Source organism: Stomoxys calcitrans, chromosome 2 (genome assembly GCF_963082655.1).
Source record: "Stomoxys calcitrans chromosome 2, idStoCalc2.1, whole genome shotgun sequence".
In the NCBI taxonomy this organism is placed as follows: Eukaryota; Metazoa; Arthropoda; class Insecta; order Diptera; family Muscidae; genus Stomoxys; species Stomoxys calcitrans.
Window position 1 is genome coordinate 19,247,651 of NC_081553.1, and position 22,327 is coordinate 19,269,977.

Consider the following 22,327-nt stretch of genomic DNA (forward strand, 5'->3'; position numbering starts at 1 on the left):
AATGTGATTGGCAACTGCGAGTAGAATTTTGGGAATAGACTACTTCACTTTGGCCGTATTCTTGAACAGAGAAAACCCTTTAAATTGAATTTTAATTGAATTTTATTAAAGTCTCTTGTAGACTAAGATAAACCACTATCTGCTGGAGGGCTATTTAAGGGAGGATTGTGACTAGGATGTCATTTTCAGGGAGGGGTTTCTCTCTCCCATTGGTGACTTTTGTTTGACAAGCAAATTCTCATATTCTTTCAGGGGGAAAAGATGAAATCGTTGCTAAGAGGTTCGCATTATGTTGGCAGGCCGATTTCTCAGCCTACTATTATAGACCTCTTTCAGGGGACATTGAAAAAAGCTGTCTGGATGGGCAAGGGCCAATAGGCTTCGCATTTACCCCAAGAAGACAGAACTTATAATTTTCTAATTTATAAGTTCTAATCACCTTTGCTCTCAGCACTATAATTGAGAAGATACAGGCGGCGTTGCTGATCTTTGGAGTAAGGAGGTGTGTGACGAGGGAGAGAGAATATGATGTTAGGTTTGCTGCAACGAAAATAGCCCTTAGATTGAGGTAACCTGATGTTCATTTAGGCTAGTCTTTTAGCAACACAACTTATTATGGACCTGGGGAGTTCATCTTCCCGGATAGGGACGGAAATCTTAATGGAGTGCCTTGGAGTAGACGTTAAACATACAGAAACGGCTATAAGGAAGCGATGAAGGCTCTGACCTTGAGTCATGTGATATAGAGACTTGTTAGGAGATCCAAGGAGTTTTTTCCCCGTCGACGAGGAGTAACAAACAACGAGCCTGCCGGCGTGTTAGCCAGGAATGGATTGCAGATGAGCGCCGATCGTGCTATTGAATCAGTTAATCTTCTCCTATGACGGCTCCTTGGTTGGTTGGAAACTTTCTACAGTAACTGCACTAATGAGGCGTGAACTCATGCCGCATGTTGAAGTGTAGCCAAGTCCTTTGGCCGAGTGCTTCGCCGAGGAGTGGTAGGTAATGTGTTAGCCGCCGTGTTAGCCAGGAATAGATCGCAAATGACCGCCGATCGTGCTACTGAATCAGTTAATCCTCCCCTATGACGGCTCCTTGGTTGGTTGGAAACTTTCTACAGTACCTACACTAATGAGGCGTGGACTCATGCCGCAAGTTTAAGTGTAGCCAAGTCCTTTGGCCGAGTGCTTCGCTTATCCTGAAGCATGACCTCGGACTGCCAAAACAAGTGATGACCAGTCTATTAGAGGCCACCGTAGCGCAGAGGTTACCATGTCCGCCAATGACGCTGAACGCCTGGGTTCGAATCCTGGCGAGACCATCAGAAAAATTTTCAGCGGTGGTTTTCCCCTCCTAATGCTGGCGACATTTGTGAGGTACTATGCCATGTAAATCTTCTCTCCAAAAAGGTGTCGCACTGCGGCTCGCCGTTCGGACTCGGCTATAAAAAGGAGGCCCCTTATCATTGAGCTTAAACTTGAATCGGACTGCACTCATTGGTATGTGAGAAGTTTGCCCCTGTTCCTTAGTGGAATGTTCATGGGCAAAATTTGTATTTGTATTTGTAGTCTATTTAACATCAGGTTTTTGGAGCCCCACTGGGCACAGGGTATGTGACGAGGAAGAGAAGTTGTATACGGTCGAGCATATAGAAGCCTAAAGATGTTGACTAGATGCAGTTCTCGCTAGAGATCAGAGGCCCTCTCGTGTCTGCGTTATTGTCTAGAGAAAAATTCATAAAATACTTTAGTCCCTATAGAAAATGTTTTAAAAATTTATTTCTTGTATTTTTACGCTAGGCATCTAAAAATCTAAAAATTTAAGGCTGCCAGAGAAAATTTCAACTTATCTCCCTCCTTTTCTTAGCGGATCTTTTCCTCTATACCGTAATTGTTTAAAAGATTTTTTTATTTAAAATGAGTTATGTAAAGGAATCGCAGCATTTAAATCCGAAGAAATTTTTTACTTTTTTACCCAATAAAATCAAATTTTATCTCAACACCTCATAAATGAATAGAAAGGAGAAACCCCTCATAGAGTCACCCTCTGTTGTCAAAGCAACAACTGTACAAAACTTTCAATTTAGTTTGCTTTCGGAAGTTGAGCCTAAAAATTCATCACTTGTATTACGTAAGTATGTCAAGATAATCATTTTTAGACATGTCCACCCTAACTTGCCATACAATATGCCATGAATCTTAAAATGTTCACTTTGGCATTTAAAACTGTTCTCACCAAGACGACTCTTTTATGTTTGGTTAAATGTGTGTAGCACCATTAGACCTTAGAGTACTTCATAATAATTATTCAGTTAATTCACCTACGAAAAGGATTTTTAAATTCCCATTAAGATTTCACACCCACCCATTTCGTGTTGATGGCATTCCACAGCAGACAGAGGGAAAGACAGATATTCTGGCTTATAAAATTCATTCAACATAGCCATGGTTATGCAAATTACTATAACTAAAATGCATAAATAACTATTCATTAAAATTTCCCCAAAAAGCTCATTTCGTAGAAATGCACACACATTTTATTTTCATTCCATTTATACCAATGGACCAGAGAGAGGGGTCCCATTAAATTCATGTCGAGTAGGCCAAAGAAAAAAGCAACAAAACAACATTGGCCAGCAATGGCCATACAGTGGCAACATGCACACAGCACACAGGACACTGCTAGGGTAACAGCTAGAGCACAGCAACATTGGCAACAACAAACCAGGAATGCTCTCACATCATAATGGAATATGTTGTTAAAGTTTTCAAAATAATGGCCTTAATCTGGGCAATAAAATAAAATTATACACAACTTTGCTTTGGACAACTACACCAACTACTGCCAGAGCGAACCAAAGATGTTGTGATGTTGCAATGTTGTTGGTTGAGGCTCCTCTAGCAAACTGCAAGTGAAACTCTTTCTTCATTACCTAAATTTTTGGGGAAATAAATCCTTGAAATTACTTTTTGTGGCTGTAAACACTTGGGCTACACATTCTCCTAAACATTTAAGCACACCACTACACTCATACCCTGACATATCGTTACATTCTCACACACATGTCCTAACGCTCTGCCTTAGTGTATACGAGATCTGTGTTCTTATGTTTTGGGGTCCTGTTCAAGTGTCAGTTAGTCTTTGTTTTGCCTTAGAGCCAGATGTAGACACATACATACAGCCTTGCTCTCACTTCCGGTGCAACAAAATATTTTGCTAAATATGTAACTTCAAAGAACGGCTATGGGCTGAAAGGGTCATAAAGTGAGCACACCTACATTGATTGGGGCTGAAAGAGGGCGAGAAGTGAGAAAATAAAATGTGGTGGATGGTAGCATGGCTCACTGCACACTGATTTAACTGCAAAGCCACGACCCAAGAAACTTTCAAAAAGGCTCTTTTTCAAATCATATAACGAATTAAATGTCTTAGTGTCTAGAAATTTCAATGAAAATTCCAGCGAAGATTTTTCTGAATATCTTAATTTTGAAAATCAATTCACTGAAGGTAAAATTTCTGTTAAATGTTCTAGAAAGGCCACCGCAAAGCCTAGAATTCCCTTTCATTCGCTGTAAGCCAGGGTTCGAATACTGAGCAAACTGTCAGATAAAATTTGTGATAGCGGTGATTATCCCCACACATATGTAGGTACCATTTGCGAAGGCATCACCAACCAGCTTGCCCTATGTACTTGGGCATTGAAAGTAAATCTCACATTATTGAGCAAAAACTTGAACCAAGCCTCTAAACCCATGAAAATTTAATTTTGACGAAATTTTGAATAAAATTTAAGGTAACATAAAGGATGTTACATTGGATAAAAGGGTGCGGGATTTAAGCCACCCCATGCATTTGCGGGGCATACAAAGCCTATTTAAGAAACTTTTTGCTCTTGACATTCTAAGGTTAGTTTGAGGTAGCCCCAGTAGCCGAGTTGGTAACATGCTCAGATTACCAGTGCGGGGGTCATGGGTTCGATTCCCACCACAGGCCTGGTCTGTCGCTACTGTGGTGTGTTTAGCAGATAGGCTGCCACTCTTACCTAACCTTTGTTAGTTAGAAAGGAACGAAACACACAACCTCGTATAACAACGCTTTGCAGACCTTAGAAACAAATAAAAACTTGGTAAGTACGGATGGGCCTGGCCGAATATTGGAATTCGCTCAAAATTTACTTAAATGACTTAGCTGTAGGCCATATATGTACTTAGCCCATTAACGCCTGACCTTCGATTCCCTTGTACGGCTTTGATAAAATTTCATACGTTCATTATTCAGAGCATTTTATTGACGTAGTAATTTCTTTTAATTTTTGCAACACATTTATTTTTTAATGAAAAAATTTTTTTTTTAATTTTCTGAAATAAATATTAAAAAAAAACAGTAAGGAAAACCGTGCGGTGCCGACCGTATAATACCCTACACCTACCTTGTAAGTACAATGTGGAAGCTATATCCAATACTGAACCAGTTTTGATGAACCTCGTAGGAAGTTTTCAGATGGGTTATAAAACAATCTCTATCAAATTTCGAACAAATATGTTTAAACTGTAATAACTACGGTTGATATGTTGTGATGTATCATTCCAAATTGCCCAAAATCTGGCGAACATATATATGGGATCTATATATCTAAATCTGAACCGATTTCGAGCAAACTTCTCAGATATTGTGGTTGTTGTTGAGGAAAGCGTGGTCAAAAATGTTGGCAAGATTGGTCAATAAATGCGCTTGCAGAGGCTCTAGAAGTGAAAATCGGGAGATATACATATGTGGTACCTTTATCTTAATCTGAACCGATTTCTATGAAAATCACCAGCAATATTAATAGGCATAAGAAAATCCCTCCTACCAAATAACGAGTGAATCGGTTAACAAATTAGCACTTTATTGCAATATTTCTCAAAATCGGACGAACATATATATGGGACGTATATTTTAATCTGAACCGACTTCGTGCAAACTTCTCACGTATTGTGGAAGACTTCGAGGAAAGCGTTTTTGGAAAAATTGGTAAAAAAAAGCTTGCTATGACTCTAGAAGTCAAATCGGGCGATGTATATATGTTAGCTATATCTAAACCTGAACCGACTTCCATGACATTCACCAGTAGTGAATTTCGAGAGAATCGGTTTACAAATGACCATTTAATTGCACTATTACTGCAAATCGGACGAACATATATATGGAAGCTATATTTAAATCTGAACCGATTTTTTCCAACTTAAATAGGCTTCGACTCTAGGCCATAAAACATGCACATACCAAATTTTAAGACGATCGGATGAAAAATGCTACCTGTACTGGACACATGCGGACAGACAGAAGGACAGACAGGCCGATAGACGGACATAGGTAAAACGAATCAGAAAGTGATTTTGAGTCTATCGATATACTTATCAATGGATCTGTATCCTTCTGGGTGTAACAGACACATGCACTAAGTTATAATACCCTGTACCACAATAGTGGTGTCTGAGACCCCATCTTCTTATATATAAAAATCAATTTGTGTTTGTTTGTAGATTTGTTTGTTTGTATGTTTGTGTGTTCCTTATAGACTCAGAAACGGCTAAACCGATTTTCTTGAAATTTTCATTTTCAAATAGGGTACTAAATTTTTTGATATCTGAAGGGGGGCGGACCCTCCCCCTTACCCTAATTTTCAAAAACGCCAGATCTCGAAGGTGGGTGGTGCGATTTAAGCGAAATTTTGTGTGCTCTCATATAGTACCCTAAAAATAAAAATTTGGTATACAAATTTCGGATGGGGTACCTAGGGGGGCTGCCCCACCCCAAAAACCTACCAAACATATATTTAGACCAATCACTACAATATGGCACTCAAATGAAACGTATTTAGGATAAGAAAACGTATCTGTATCCAACCGTCGGACCAAGTGCTAGGGGGACCACCCCAACCCCCAAAATACCCCTAAATCGGACATATTTCCCGACCACGGCAATATGGGTCTCAAATGAAAGGTATTTGCGAGTCGAATACGAATCTGATATCCAAATGTGGGACCAAGTTTTTGGGGGGGCACCTCTCCCCGAAAACCTCCCCCAAAGGGGACACATTAACGACCATAGCCACATGGGGCTCAAATGAAAGGGCTTTGGGAGAAAAGCACAAATCTGATATCAATATTCGGGAAAAGTGTCTATGGGGCCACCCCACCCCCACAACATCACCCAACCCCCAAAACATCCCTAAATCGGACATATTTACCGATCATGGCAATATGGGACTCAAATGAAAGGCAATTGCGAGTAGAATACGAATCTTATATCCAAATGTGGGGCCACGTTTCTAGGGGGGTGGACCCCTTCCCCAAAACACCCCCCAAACAGGACTTATTTACTGACCATGGGAATATGGGGCCTAAATAAAAGGTATTTGATTTTGGAATTGGAATCTGATATCCAAATATGGGACCAAGTGTTTGGGGGGCCGCCTCTCCCAAAAACATCCCCCAAAAGGGAAAAATTTACGATCATAGCCATATGGGGCTCAAATGAATGGTCTTTGGGAGTAGCACGAATATGATATCAATATTTGGGAAAAGTGTCTATGGGGCCAGTCCACCCCGACAACACCACCCAAATAGTAAGTATTTGCTGAATTTTGCAATATGATTCTCAATTAAGAGGGTTTTTAGAGTGGAACACGAATCCGATATATATTTTAAAGGCTAACTCACTGAGTGGCCCCATCCTCCAAAACACCCCCAAGGCGGTCATGTTTGCCGACTATGGAAATATGGGGCTCAAATTAAAGGTATTTGGGAGTAGACCACGTATCTGATATCAACATTAGGGACCAACTGTCTAGGGGACGTCCCACCACCATAACAACAATTTTGGGTCTTAAAGAAAGTGGAACTAAATATTTATAGTTTTTAGGGCCAATACCCCAAACCGGACATATTTGCTGACTTTTGCAATAAGGAGTTTAAATAAGATTAGAAAACGAATTTGATATCCAATTTTGGGGCAATATGGGGTTCAAATAAATGATATATATTTGGTTGCCCAAAAAGTAATTGCGGATTTTTATACAGTCGGCGCTGACAAATTTTTTCACAGCTTGTGACTCTGTAATTGCATTCTTTCTTCTGTCAGTTATAAGCTGTTACTTTTAGCTTGCTTTAGAAAAAAAGTGTAAAAAAAGTATATTTGATTAAAGTTCATTCTAAGCTTGGTAAAAATGCATTTACTTTCTTTTAAAAAATCCGCAATTACTTTTTGGGCAACCCAATAGATATATGAGAATAGAGCACGTTGCTGATATATTTTCCGGGCTTAGTGTTTGGGGGACGACACCAATCCCCAAAACACCCCTAAATCGGCCATATTTACCGACCATGTCAATGTGGAGCTTAAATGCAAGGTATTTGGGGGGTAGAGCAAGAATTGATACCCACTTTCGCGACCAATTTTCTGGGGGTCAACCCCTTTCCCAAAATACCCCACAAGCAGCATCTTTTAGTGACCATCGCAATATGGGGCTCAAATAAAGGTATTTGGGAGTAGAATACGAATTTGACATGGGACATTTTTTTTAAAGTCTATCATGCCATGTTCGTCCGTGTGTCCGTCGGTTAGGATTGTAAATGGGCCATATCGGTCCATGTTTTGATATAACTGCCACATAAACCGATCTTGAATCTTGACTCTATCTCATATGTCTATTCAAAAAAATTTAGCCACGCCCATTTTAATACGGGCATGAGAGGGTTAATTTTTACTTTAACCCTACTTCAGTGACAATGCATTATAACACTGTCTAAGGCCTTAGAATAAAATATTCTCATTATTATAACTGTTGGTACATGCACATATGTCTGTGGTGGTAATCGTGAGAGTTGTAGTAGTGCCCATCCCTCTCCATGCCGATAAACACCTACTTACAAGAAATTTACCCATAACAATATTCGCTTTCATTTTATTACGGAAATTTTCTTTATAAAAATATAAACGTTTTAAGCACATTTATCCTCAAAGTCTGAGCTTTGCCATCAAAGGGAAAAACGTACTCTTCACTCCCTTCCTCTATCTCTCTCTCTCCACAAAGACTTGTTCAGGATGCAAACAAAAATAGAACTTGCATTATTGTCTTTCTTATCCTTGGCCAAGGAGTAGCAGCAAAACTCAACAAAGTACAACATATTGTGGCGGCATATCCTTTTGCCACACACACACACACACAGCTGATTGATGTTGCTTGCAACACTTTGGGGGTATGCAATAAAGCACAAGATTACAAAGCTCACAGAACTCCTTACAAAGCACAAGAGTGCGTGTCTGAGGCCCAACTTAAGTGGCACAAGAGTGCGAATGCCACAAGAGCAAGAGAGTTGAAAGGATGTTGTGGAGGCAACAACCAAAGGGAGGCTGGTGGGTTTAGCTGGAAATTTCTTATCTGCGATTATAAACTCAAGTTTATTATTTTATTCAATGTTAAGTTAAGTTTAAGTAAAAGTTCCTCAACAAATCGACAGATCACATTGTGTTACAAAATAATGGCAGCACGCAGAAGAAGAAGAAGACGAAAAGTATTTGAACTTTATAGACGATGGCTGGTTGTTGGTCGGTTTGGTTGGGTGGATGAATGCATCCGCATCAGCATCATTATTATCCTTGCTGCCAGATAAGAGAAGAACATGTAATACAGATTTTATTTTTCTTGTTTTTTTCCACTCGCTTGATGTTTTCGTTTTATAAACGCATCTAAATTTGTTGGCTTATAGATAAATATCTGCTGTCTGGGACATGAATAGAATTATTTTGATGCCGGAGTTTGCCCATTTCTGTACAAAGTGTTTCCTAATGTCCTTAGACAGTTGCTTGATAACATCATTAGACAATGCCATTTGTGGTTGGCATAAAGTTTGAGACATTTGAAAATGCAAACAAATTCGACTGGATAATATTTCAAACATTTCGATATATTAGCCCTTGCAAAAAATATTTCCAATAAATTAAAAGTTCTCTAGAATTCTCTGGAGCTAATGAAGTTTTAAACTCATTATACTTGGCAAACACACTGGACGAAAACGTCTAAATGAGTCTGATGACAGATTGCCACTTAAACTTAACCTACTAGGCATATTTTAAATTTTATAATGGGTCCACATCTTCTCTTCCCTGTACAAATTGTCTGTATAGTTGCTCAAGAAGTCAAAACGATATAAATTTTTATATGAGAGCCATTGGCGTAACCAGGCCATTTTATCTGAGGAGCGCTAAAATCTTTTCAAAAGCAATAAAATAAGCAAATGATGTCGAAAACAACGTAATTTTTAAATAAATTCTGGGAAGGGGGGGACCAAAACTTCTCTGAAAGGTCAATGTGTCAAATTTCAGTTAAATCGGATTATAAATGCGTCTTTTTTGGGGCCAAGGCTTTAAATCGAGATATCGGGCTATATGACAGCTATATGGCAGCTATATCCAAATCTTGATCGATCTGAGTGAAATTGAAATAGGATGTCGAAGGGACCAACACAACTCACTGTCCCAAATTGCGGCGACATCGGACAATAAATGCGATTTTTCTGGCCTCAAAACCTAAAACCGAGAGATCGGCCTATATGGCAGCTATATCCAAATCTTGACCGATCTGTGCCATAATGCAGAACCATGTCAAGGGGTTTAGCCTAACTCAATGACCCAAATTTCGGCGACATCGGACAATAAATGCGCCTTTTAAGGACCTAAGACCCTAAATCGGAGGATCGGTCTATATGGCAGCTACATCCAAATCTGGACCGATCTGAGCCAAATTGACGAAGGATGTCGAGTAGCCTAACATAACTCACTGTCCCAAATGTTGGCAAAATCGGATAATAAATGTGGCTTTTATGGGCCTAAGACATTAAATCGGAGGATCGGTCTATATGGCAGCTATATCCAAATCTGGACCGATCTGAGCCAAATTGACGAAGGATGTCGAGAAACCTAACATAACACACTGTCCCAAGTTTTGGCAAAATCGGATAATAAATGTGGCTTTTATGGGCCTACGACATTAAATCGGAGGATCGGTCTATATGACAGCTATATCCAAATCTGGACCGATCTGAGCCAAATCGACGAAGAATGTCGAAGGTCCAAAAATAACTCACTGTCCCAAATTTCGGCGACATCGGATAACAAATGCGCCTTTTATGGGCAAAAAACCATAAATCGAGAAATCGGACTATATTGCAGCTGTATCCAAATCTGGACCGATCTGAGCCACATTGACGAAGGATATCGAGTAGCCTAACATAACTCACTGTCCCAAATGTTGGCAAAATCGGATAATAAATGTGGCTTTTATGGGCCTAAGACATTAAATCGGAGGATCGGTCTATATGGGAGCTATATCCAAATCTGGACCGATCTGAGCCAAATTGACGAAGGATGTCGAGTAGCCTAACATAACTCACTGTCCCAAAGGTTGGCAAAATCGGATAATAAATGTGGCTTTTATGGGCCTAAGACATTAAATCGGAGGGTCGGTCTATATGGCAGCTATATCCAAATCTGGACCGATCTGAGCCAAATTGACGAAGGATGTCGAGGGGCTCAACACAACTCACTGTCTTAAATTTCAGTAAAATCGGATAATAAATGTGGCTTTTATGGGCCAAAGACCCAAAATCGGAGGATCGGTCTATATGGCAGCTATATCCAAATGTGAACCGATCTCGACCAAATTGACGAAGGACGTCGAGAGGCCTTACACAACTCACTGTCTTAAATTTCAGTAAAATCGGATAATAAATGTGGCTTTTATGGGCCAAAGACCCAAAATCGGCGGATCGGTCTATATGGCAGCTATATCCAAATCTGGACCGATCTGGACCAAATTGACGAAAGACGTCGAAGGGTTTTACATAACTCACTGTCTAAAATTTCAGCTAAATCGGATAATAAATGTGGTTTTTATGGGCCTAAGACCCTAAATCGGAGGATCGGTCTATATGGCAGCTATATCCAAATCTGGACCGATCTGGGCCAAATTGACGAAGGATGTCCAAGGGTCTAACACAACTCACTGTCTTAAATTTCAGTAAAATCGGATAATAAATGTGGCTTTTATGGCCTAAGACCCTAAATCGGAGGATCGGTCTATATGGCAGCTATATCCAAATCTGGATCGACCTGGACCAAATTGACGAAGAATGTCGAAGAGTCTAACACAACTCGCTGTCCCAAATTTCAGCAAAATCTGATAATAAATGTGGCTTTTATGGGCCAAAGACCCTAATTCGGCGGATCGGTCTATATCAAGATATAGTCCGATATAGCTCATCTTCGAACTTAACCTGCTTATGGACAAAAAAAGACTCTGTGCAAAATTTTAGCTCAATATCTCTATTTTTGAAGACTGTAGCGTAATTTCAACAGACAGACGGACGGACATGTATAGATCGTCTTAGATTTTTACGCTGATCAAGAATATATATACTTTATTTCGAATATTTCGAGTAGTTACAAACAGAATGACGAAATTAGTATACCCCCCATCCTATGGTGGAGGGTATAAAAAAAATAATATTTCTGGAAATCGGACAACAAATAAAGATTTAGCAGTCCGTTCGAATTTTTAAAAGGACGAGATAGTAAGGACCTGCAAAGAAGCCCCCAAACCACCTAGGACCTTCAAATTTCCCACCATCTCGTTAGATTCATAGCTCTTATTAGAAATCGGCTTGGCGTTATTCTTGATAGTAAATTGGAATGGAACTTGAACAGAGCCTCGCTGGAAAAGAAGGCCTTTGCAGCCCTTTACTGCTGTCAGAAGCTTACAGGAAGTAAGGTTGCAGACCCAGGATGATGCACTGGCGGTGATGGATAAAGGGACACATGTCCGCCATCTAGACTGGGTTGATAGGGTGGCCTAGAGAGTCATGACTGGGGCCATGGGCATTACTGTGACAAGGTCCCTAGAGGTTATGATAGGAATCCAACCGATCGATTTGTTTATAAAGAAATCGGCAGAGAGGACTCTGTTTAGATTATTATAGCTTGACTCGGTTGGGAAAACTCCAGTTAGTCATACCCGTATACTGGACAGCACATTGAAAGAACTGCCGACCGACTTACAAATAAGAACGGAAATAGTAGAGCGCCGGCTGTATATAAGGATACCAACTCCAACTCGAATTAAGAGACAGCCTATCGTGTGATCTCTTCACTATCCTGCTGGAGAAGATTATACGAGATGCAGATGTGAATAGATATGGCACACTAATCACAAGAGAACACATGCTACTCGCCTATGCCGACAACATAGATATCGGAATCAACACCGGAAGTAGTAACTGCAGCCTTTGAAAGAATCGAAAGAGTCAGGGAAATGGGTCTGGCAGTAAATGGAGATAAGACGAAATGGATGGTTTCAACTCCCTTGCACAACTGAGAAGATAAAGAAAATGGAGTAAGTTGGGAACCACAACTTTGAGATAGTCAGTAACTTTATCTACCTCGGCACCACCATAAGCGAAACGAATGACACCAGTTATGAGATAAAGCGAAGAATAATACTGGCAAACAGATGCTACTTTGGACTAAGTAAGCAGTTTAGAAACAAGGCCACCTCTCGACAGACGAAGACTACGCTTTACAAGACACTGACACTACTAGTGCTGTTGTATGCTTCTGAAGCATGGGTACATGTGAAAGCAGATGAGGCAGTGCAGTGCAGTTGTCAGAATAGATGAAGAAGCTCCAGCAAAGAAGTCTTTGGAAGGCAAACACGGTGGTATACGCAAACCGGGAAGACCAAAAGCCCGATGGAAAGATCAAGTGGTGGGAGACACCTCGATACTTGGTGTCAGAGATTTTAGAATGAGCGCAGAAGATCGAGGCGCTTGGTACGCTATTCTACGTTCGGCTAGTGGCACAAATATTCTATCATAGCCCATTAAAGTAAGTAAAAGTAGAGGGAATGGGGCGCATTTATTTCCGATTTGCCTGAAATTTTGCACAATGACTTCTACTGTGGTATCCAACAGTTAAACTAAGTAAGGCCCGCATCGGTCTCTAACCATATATAGCTCCAATAGCATAGAAAATGTTATCTATTATCCTATGTGTGCCTATAAAGAGATACCGGATAGATAGAACTAGACAAATGCGATCCATGGTGGGGGGTATATAAGATTAGGCACTGCCGAACTTATCGCGCTTTTACTTGTTATACCCTACACCACTACTGTGGTAGAGAGTATTTTAACTTAGTGAATTTGTTTGTAACATCCAGAAGGAAGAGAGATAGACCCATTGATAAGTAAACCGATCGACTTTTCTGATCCGATTTAGCTTTGTCCTTCGGTCTGTATGTCCGACCGTCTGTCCGTCCGTCTGTCTGTCCGTCCGTTTATCCGTCTGTCCGTCCGTCTGTTCGTCCGTCCGTCCGTATGTCCGTCTGTCTGTTCGTCCGCCTGTCCGTCCGTCTGTCCGTCCGTCTGTCTGTCCATCTGTCTGTCCGTCCGTTCGTCTGTCTGTCTGTCCGTCCGTCTGTCCGTCCGTCTATCCGTCCGTCTGTCCGTCCGTCCGTCTGTCCGTCCGTCTGTCCGTCCGTCTGTCCGTCCGTCTGTTCGACCGTCTGTCTGTCTGTCCGTCCGTCTGTCCGTCCATCCGTCTGTCCGTTCTTCCGTCTGTCCGTCCGTCTGTCCGTCCGTCTGTCCGTCCGTCTGTCCGTTCATCCGTTTGTCCGTCCACCTGTCCGTCCGTCCGTCGGTCTGTCCGTCCGTCTATCGGTTGAAATCACGCTACAGTCTTCAAAAATAGAGTTATTGAGCTGAAACTTTACACAGATTCTTTTTTTGTCCATTAGCAGGTTAAGTTCGAAGATGGGCTATATCGGACTATATCTTGATATAGCCCCCATATAAACCGATCCGCCGATTTAAGGTCTTAGGCCCATAAAAGCCACATTTATTATCCGATTTTGCTCAAATTTGGGACAGTGGTTTGTGTCAGGCCCTTCGACATCCTTCTTCAATTTAGCACAGATCGGTTCAGATTTGGATATAGCTGTCATATAGACCGATCCGCCGATTTAGGGTCTTAGGCCCATAAAAGCCACATTTATTGTCCGATGTCGCCGAAATTTGAGACAGTGAGTTGTGTTTGGCCCTTTGACTTCATTCTACAATTTGGCTCAGATAGGTCCAGATTTGGATATAGCTGCCATATAGACCGATTTCTCGATTTAAAGCTTTGGGCCCATAAAAGGCGCATTTATTGTCCGATTTTGCCAAAATTTAAGACAGTGAGTTGTGTTGTGCTCTTCGACATTAGTCTTCAATTTGGCTCAGATCGGTCCAGATTTGGATAAAGCTGTCATATAGACCGATCTCTTGATTTAAGGCTTTGGGCCCATAAAAGGCGCATTTATTGTCCGATGTCGCCGAAGTTTGAGACAGTGAGTTGTGTTAGGCCCTTTGACTTCATTCTACAATTTGGCTCAGATCGGTTCAGATTTGGATATAGCTGCCATATAGACCAATCTCTCGATTTAAGGTTTTGGGCCCCTAAAAGGCACATTTATTGTCCGATTTCGCCGAAATTTGGGTCAGTGAGTTGTATTGGGCTCTTCGACATTTTTCTGCAACCAGGTCCAAATCGGTCCAGATTTGGATATAGCTGCCATATAGAACGATATCTCGATTTGCTTGTTTTTTGTTATTTCTTTAAACGTTGGTCATGATTTTCTCGTGAATCGTGAGCCATGACTTTCCAGTGAGTCCAAACTTTCTCGTGAATTGTGATTTCTTTTGTGAGTTTCTCGTGAGTCGTAAGCGGGATTGCACTCTCTCACGCTCACGCACGAATAAATTTAATCACGGTCACACACGATCATGCGTGAATTTGGATTTCACTCACGAATCACGCGACTCACGCGTGACATGATAACTCACAACTCCTCACTACTATCGTGCAAGTCAAAATTTGGAGGATCCATTTTCACCGTAGACTTATGGTCCAGTGGACTTTTTTGCTCAGTACAATCCCAAGAACTAGGAACGCGAAGTGCCAATGAAGACTTTTTTTTTATACACTAATCGCCTCACCCTAATATACATACTTGTAGGGTCGGAAATCCATATTTGATGTAATGCAAACGGAATGACAAGATTAAAATGGCCATATTCTTTGCTGGTGGGTATAAAAATGCTATGTGGGGAGTTGCTTCATCACTAAAAGTTCTCCAACGATACATGGACCGATCTCAACAATATATGGCAAAGGAAATCACAGCTTTGACCCGGAAAAACATCCTTCATTGCTTATGTGTTAGTCAAGCATTGGCTAACCATTCTTTTAAGACACTATTTGAACTTTTTTTGAGTTAATTTGAAATTGATGCTAAGTAAACGTTGCTTCCATGTCTAAAATAAATCCTGCGGAGCATGAAATAGTCATGGTTATAGCACTAACAATTCCAATTAATAAATCTTAGAGTGATTGTATTATTCACGAACAATAGATTGAAGAAGAAGAATTAAAACTAACACCAACTTTCGACACCTTTTAAGTCTCAATGCTTAACACACAAAAGAAGGCCAGGCTCAATAACTGCAAATGCTGAAATGCATTCTTAAGACTTCATTCATATCAGAATATCCTGGGGAAAAAATTAATAAAAAAAAACCATTATCAAAGGACAATAAAACAAAAAAAAAATAGTAATAAGACAGCAAGAGCTTTTATTCATTTCATAAAATTGCTGGAATTATGCAAGATTAAATAAGTTTACCTACCCCACACCCATCCACTTCACCAACGATATGCAGCAAATTTTCATTTGCTGCATCTCTAATTTTTAAGCTAATATTTAAGGCATAAAGGCGGAGGGGTGGAGGAGAATAGAGAACCCAGCACCAACTCCATTGCTAAACAAAGTGATAATTCATAGTCTTTAAGTGGAAGAAAGCATCATGTTGCACCAGGCTCTATGCTCCCTGTGGCCCAGTTCCCATTGAAGGTATATGATGTGCCATTGCTGGCTTAGTTCGAGGTTTTCGGTTTGTTGCTCCATTGCCGCTTTGCTATGACCCCAGCAAACGATGCTGCTGGTAACAACTCAAGTCCATAACACATGTGCCGCAACTAAGAATTTTTCCCAAGATCATAAACTTAAATGGTGGCCATAAAGAAGAGCATCTCACCCACACTAAATTCGGTTGTACTCACTCCTTTCTCTATGGCCATTGCAAAGCACAAACATGGAATAGGAATAGACCACAGTTAAAGCAAATGAAATCACCAATGGAGGAGATGTTGCAAATAGACAATGCACTGAGAAAAAATTCATAATTTAAAAGAAACTAGAGGCTCATGAAGTCAAGACCCCAGATCGGTTTATATGGCAGCTATATCAAAATATGGACCGATTTGAACCATACTTAGCGCAGTTGTTGGAAGTGATACCAAAACACCACGTGCAAAATTTCAGTCAATCGAGAATTGCGCCCTCTAAAGGCTCAAGAAGTCAAGACCCAAGTTTATATGACAGCTATACCAGATTTTAAACCGATTTGAAAAATACTCTAGAATTGGATATAGCTGCCATATAGACCGATCCGCCGATTTAGTTTCTTAGGTACATTAAAGCCACCTTTGCTCTTCGACGTCCTTCTTCAATTTGGCCCAGATCAGTTCAGATTTGAATATAGCTGCCATGTAGACCGATCTCTCGATTTAAGGTCTTGCGCCCATAAAAGGCGCATTTATTGTTCGATTTGGCTGAAATGTGCGACAGTGAGTTGTGTTAGGCCCCTCGACATTCTTCCTCAATTTGGCCCAGATCGGTCCAGATTTGGATATGGCAGCCATATAGACCGATCCTCCAATTTAGGATCCTAGGCCCATAAAAGCCACATTTATTATACGATTTTGTTGAAATTTGGGACAGTGAGTTGTATTAGGCCCCTTGACATCCTTCTTCAATTTGGCCCAGATCGGTTCAGATTTTTATATAGCTGTCATATAGACTGATCTCTCGACTTTAGGCTTTGGGCCCATAAAAACCACATTTATTATCCGATTTTGCTGAAATTTGGGACAGTGAGTTGTGTTAGGCCCTTCGACATTATTTGGCAATTTGGTCCAGATCGGTTCAGATTTGGATATAGCTGTCATATAGACCGATCTCTCGACTTTAGGCTTTTGGCCCATAAAAGCCACATTTATTATCCGATTTTGCTGAAATTTGGGACAGTGAGTTGTGTTAGGCCCTTCGACATTATTTGGCAATTTGGTCCAGATCGGTTCAGATTTGGATATAGCTGTCATATAGACCGATCTCTCGACTTTAGGCTTTTGGCCCATAAAAGCCACATTTATTATCCGATTTTGCTGAAATTTGGGACATTGAGTTGTGTTAGGCCCCTTGACATCCTACTTCAATTTGGCCCAGATCGGTGCAGATTTGGATATAGCTGTCATATAGACCGATCTCTCGATTTAAGGTTTTGGGCCCATAAAAGGCGCATTTATTACCCGATGTCGCCGCAATATGGGACAGTGAGTTGTGTTGGGCTCTTCGACATTTTTCTGCAACTTCGCCCGAATCGGTCTAGATTTGAATATAGCTGTCATATAGACCGATATCTTGATTTTTGCTTTTTAAACCATTGTGCTTCGGATCAACACCGATTATGCCAAAAAAAATTACATACCAAGCCCAATTCACCATTTAAGGGATTTTTTGAAGATTTTGGGGTTTTTTTTCAATGGATCGAAAAAATATCGAAAATATTTTACGTTTCCAGTATGCAAATGCAAATTTCCGCATGAGCATTCCGTTTAGGAACAGGAGCACACTGGGGCAAACTTCTCACATATTAGAGGGCCTCCCTTTTTATAGCCGAGTCCCAACGACGTGCCGCAGTGCGACACCTCTTAGAAGAGAAGTTTTTACATGCCATAGAGCCTCACATGAGCCAGTATTGCTAATGCTAATTTTGCCCATGAACATTCCACTAAGAAACGGGGCCAAACTTCTCACATATCAATGAGTGTAGTCCGATTCAAGTTTAAGCTCAATGATAAAGGACCTCCTTTTTATAGCCGAGTCCCAAAGGAAAGAAGTTTTTATATGGCATAGTGCCTCACAAATGATGCCAGCATTAGGAGGAGAAAACCACCGCTGAAATTATTTTCTGATGGTCTCGCCAGAGTTCGAACCCAGGCGTGCCGTGTCAAAGGTGGACATGCCAGCCTCTGCGCGTTCCTCGTCAAAGACATTTTTGGTGAATATTGAAAAAAATTTGGAAATTTGATTTATTGATTATTAGGAATTAGTTTGTGCTTTCAGACCACTGTTAGTCATAGAAAAACTTATTTCCCATTTAGGGAAGTTTTGGGGATTTTCTCAAAATTTTTCGGAATTCGAGTTTTCAGTTTCTTTTGACATATTTTCTCTTTTTTTCTTTGTTTTTAGAGTGTACCTTAATTCAGACATAATTTCATTTTTAAAATAAACAAAAACACCTTCAGCTGTGCTTATTTTTCAACAACATCGCTAGCCAAGCAGATAATGGATACAATCACACATACCGCAAAAGGATAAGACAAAGATGGTAAGGAAGCAAAGAGGAGGAAGAAAACAATTTAAAAAAAAAAGAAACTACAACTACTATTGCATCGCAAGTGAAAATGTGGCACGTTTGCATAATGCCATTCCACCTAATCCGCATATTTTTCAACTAAACGAAAGAAGCGACAGACCGACACTCGAATAAAAGGACAAAAAATAATTCTATTTAATTTTTCCTCTTTTTTTTTTTTTGGGAGTTTATAAAATTCTCTGGAAAGTCTTCTTATCGCTGAAGCAGCGAATAAACGTTAAAGAGTGAATTTTTAAACGGGCCCATTGTTTCGAACACAACAACAACTTCCATTGGGACGAGGACAATGAAGCGAGTTCCTTATTCATTTATTGCCTGCCAGGAAACAGGAGCAAATATTGTTAGAAAGGATAATAATAACAATTGCTAACAAGCTGTTTTTTTTTCATTCTTCATTCTTCATTCTATAGGCCATATACCCAAAGTCGGCAGCACAGATAGTACAGTTCAAACTCTAACGGACCTACAATCAACGTGGCATTTTGTTGGCCAGCTTCAAACATGGAGATGAGCCAAGGCATTTTCTTAGGAAAAGGACTTTGTCGATTGCTGGCTATGCAAGATTTTGTCTTTGTCCTGCATTGCTTTCTTTTTTGTTTTTTTTTTTTTTTTTTTTGTGTGAAGGCTCATGTCCTTGTTGCTTTTTCATTATTAGGGAACTATGACACAGTTTAGCGCAATGTCCTTCCATAGAGAGGCCAAGCGGAAATTGTTGCGGATTTTGGTGGAGAAGATGGGAGATTTTTTTTTTAAATATGACATCTGGACTTATGCTACAGCTTGTTAGCCTTGTTTGACCGCCTAAATGAGAATTGCTTTAAAATCGTTTTGCCTTCGCAATACAATGGAAAGAAATGTGGGGCCACCTTACCCACACCAAGAAAACCAGAGAAAAATTAGAGTGGAGCTGAAAGACGGATACCCTACTGCACTTAGTTGCTTGGTTTTAGGCCCTACTAACTTTCGGAGGCCAACGTAGCGCAAACGTTAGCATGTCCGGCTATGACGGTGAACGCCTGGGTTCGAATCCTGGCAAGACTATCAGACTGGCAACATTTGGGAGGTACTATGCCATGTAAAAACTTCTCTCCAAAGAGGAGTCGGATCGGCTTTAAGAAGCCCCCCTATCATTGAGCTTAAAACTTGTATCGGACTGCACTCATTGATATGTGGAAAGTTTGCCCATATCCCCTCGTGGGCAAAATTTACATTTCCAACTTTATGGCAAATCAAAAATGCCTCCCTCCTGTTATAGAGCATACAATAAAAGGGCTACCTCACACACAATCAGTCCATGTCTGGGGTCAGTTGTCAGTGTGTGGCCCTGTGTTCTCCTTCCCACAGCCAAACACATCAATTAGAAGAGCCTACTTGCACTTTGGGCCATTTGCTTTGCCTTTCACAATGGCATCCTTCCTTCCTGTCTGTCTGTCGTAGTACAACGACTGTTCCATCTATCGCGAGCTTGCCAGCCTCAGGGCTTGTCGCTTGCTGCCTCATCCATTGTGTTGCCGCCACTGCATCATTGCTACAGTTTCATCCAAAAATACAAGCAAGTCTTAGAGCTTAACTTTTAAATGCTCCATATCCACATGAACCTTTCGGTCCCCCTTTTTTGCATAGGGCTTTAAGATGGCGGCATTGTCAGTGCACAGGGGTATAAAAAAAAACATAGATTTAAGTTTTAAAAAGCTTAGAGAGATGTTTTCGGAGTACTTGAGAGACAGTGCCGTAGGCGGGTGATTAAGATAACAAGTCAAAAAAGTAATTGTCAAGATATTCTCTGTTTCCTTTTCTTGATATGTTGTATGCAAAAAGCAAAGAAAAATGGTACAAAAAAACCAAACAAAGAAAGAGAGATAGAAGAAGTTTTCTTATTCGAGAGATGCAAGGCATTTACATACCAATTGAAGCAAAACAGGGATTTGCAAGCAGAAGATTTGGCAATTCATTCTGAAAAAAAAACAAAAAAAAATTTTAACATCCTTTCTTTTCATAAGATAAAAAATAATAATAAATAAATAAAAAAAAATTGGTCGAAATTAAAAAAAAATTGCTCGAAATTTTTTTTATAAAAAAATTTGGTCGAAATTAACAAAAAAAAAATTGCTCGATTTTTTTTTTAATTTGGTCAAAAATTTTTTTATAAAAAAATTTGGTCGAAATACATTTTTTTTTTAAATTTGGTTGAAAATATTTTTTTTAAATATTTGGTCGAAATTTTTTTACAAAAATATTTGGTCGAAATTTTTTTTATAAAAAAATTTGGTCGAAATTTTTTTATAAAAAAATTTGGTAGAATTTGATTTTTTTTAATATTTGGTCGAAATTTTTTTTTATAAAAAAATTGGTCGGAATTTTTTTTATAAAAATATTTGGTCGAAATTTTTTTTTATAAAAATATTTGGTGGAAATTGTTTTTATAAAAATATTTCGTCGAAATTTTTTTTATAAAAAAATTTGGTAGAATTTGTTTTTTTTTCAATGTTTGGTCGAAAAATTTTTTATAAAAAAATTTGGTCGAAATTTCCGGCGAATCAGAAAACGCGATACCGAAAGCTGGTCAAATGCCTTTAAGCAACATCACACATTGTGCCTTACTTTTGAAAGTTCTTTGCTGTTCGTTCTATTCTTTGAGTAGAAAGTTTTGAACGAAATGGTCTAAAGCCGGACCATATCCTGCAATGGAATCCAAATAAAACAAAATTTTGTCGACTTTTTTTGTAGGGACTTTCGAGCACTATCCAGCAAAAAAGATTTTTTTTTTAAATCGGATCACAAATGAAGATATGGCAGCCCGAACAATTTTGCCGAGATGACCAACTTTAGGGGCCTGCCAAGAGGCGACCGGACTAGGAGCTTCACCTCAGTTATTACTACTCCAAATTTCAAAGAGATATCACTACCCGTTTACACACGGCCTATTTTTTAATAGTTTTTTTCGATTTTCTCCCACTGTGCGTCGTCAGTTTGTTGGCATAGACCAACGAATTGACGTTGCCCCAAAGACAATAGTCTAGAGTCGTCAAATCGCACAAGTGAGGCAACCAGTCGACTGAACCATTTCGTGAGACAACACTCTCATCAAACTTACTCTTCAATAAATCGATTGTAACGCACGGTGTTTAGCTTGTGGCAACGTCCTGATGATACCACATGTCGTCCAGGTCCATATCTGTCAATTTAGACCCGAAATAATCAGTGAGCATGGTGGGGTAGCGTTGTCCATTCACTGTCACGTGGCCAATGGCATCGATGACGAAGAAGTATGGCCCAATGACATCGCCGGCATGCAACCCGCACCAAACAGTTTTTTTTTAGGATGAAGTGTTGATTGGTGAGGCACATGTGGATTTTCACCTGACCCCAAATTCATATTTTGTGCATTGACGAACACATTAAGCCAAAAAAAAATGGAGTACACGGTCTTAAAGTAGCAGTCAAATGTCGTGTGTAATTCAGATGTAACTACTGTATGGAATCAACTTTTCAACTAGAATTTAGTCAGTTTACCTGATATATCCACAGCAACATTTAAAATGCATCAAATATTCATTTAGTCGAAATTTTTTGTAAAAAAAAAATTGGTCGCAATTTTTTCTTTAAAAAAAATTTGGTCGAAATTTTTTCTTTAAAAAAATTTGGTCGAAATTTTTTCTTTAAAAAAAATTTGATCGAAATTTTTTCTCCCA

At 39.8% G+C, this 22,327-nt stretch overlaps 1 protein-coding gene across 5 annotated transcripts in view; it reads right to left on the bottom strand.

The window, feature by feature from the left end:
- Positions 1-22,327, bottom strand: part of LOC106091387 (uncharacterized) — a 509,131-nt gene that overhangs the window by 344,260 nt on the left and 142,544 nt on the right. For all 5 annotated transcript variants that reach the window (XM_059363454.1, XM_059363453.1, XM_059363451.1 and 2 more), the window contains exon 3: positions 20,540-20,588. The gene's annotated coding sequence lies outside the window, so the exon portion shown is untranslated. The remainder of the gene's footprint in view (positions 1-20,539; positions 20,589-22,327) is intronic.